This window comes from Arachis hypogaea, chromosome 18 (genome assembly GCF_003086295.3).
Source record: "Arachis hypogaea cultivar Tifrunner chromosome 18, arahy.Tifrunner.gnm2.J5K5, whole genome shotgun sequence".
NCBI classification, from domain to species: Eukaryota; Viridiplantae; Streptophyta; class Magnoliopsida; order Fabales; family Fabaceae; genus Arachis; species Arachis hypogaea.
In genome coordinates, this window is record NC_092053.1 from 59,247,619 (window position 1) to 59,248,428 (window position 810).

An 810-nucleotide genomic window follows, 5' to 3' on the forward strand; every position below is an offset into this window, starting at 1 on the left:
GCAGCCAAAAATAATAATAATGTAAGGAAGATGCTTGGTGACTTTACTGCACCTAATTCCAATTTATATGGAAGAAGCATCTCCATTCCTGCCATTGGAGCAAACAACTTTGAGCTGAAACCTCAATTAGTTTCTCTGATGCAGCAGAACTGCAAGTTTCATGGACTTCCATCTGAAGATCCTTTTCAGTTCTTAACTGAATTCTTGCAGATATGTGATACTATTAAGACTAATGGAGTAGATCCTGAAGTCTACAGGCTCATGCTTTTCCCTTTTGCTGTAAGAGACAGAGCTAGATTATGGTTGGATTCTCAACCCAAAGACAACCTGAACTCTTGGGATAAGCTGGTCACGGCTTTCTTAGCCAAGTACTTTCCTCCTCAAAAGCTGAGCAAGCTTAGAGCTGATGTTCAAACCTTCAGACAGAAAGAAGGTGAATCCCTCTATGAAGCTTGGGAAAGATACAAACAGTTGACCAAAAAGTGTCCTTCTGACATGCTTTCAGAATGGACCATCCTGGATATATTCTATGATGGTTTATCTGAGCTATCAAAAATGTCACTGGACACTTCTTCAGGTGGATCCATTCACCTAAAGAAAACGCCTGCAGAAGCTCAAGAACTCATTGACATGGTTGCTAATAACCAGTTCATGTACACTTCTGAAAGGAATCCTGTGAGTAATGGGACGCCTATGAAGAAGGGAGTTCTTGAGATTGATACTCTGAATGCCATATTGGCTCAGAACAAAATATTGACTCAGCAAGTCAATATGATTTCTTAGAGTCTGAATGGAATGCAAGCTGCATCC

The 810-nt window shown here is 40.5% G+C and overlaps 1 non-coding gene across 1 annotated transcript; it reads right to left on the minus strand.

The window, feature by feature from the left end:
- Positions 1–393: 393 nt before the first annotated feature.
- Positions 394–501, minus strand: LOC112773652 (small nucleolar RNA R71). The gene has a single exon (XR_003188191.1). It is a non-coding gene; the product is annotated as a small nucleolar RNA R71 (small nucleolar RNA).
- Positions 502–810: the final 309 nt, after the last annotated feature.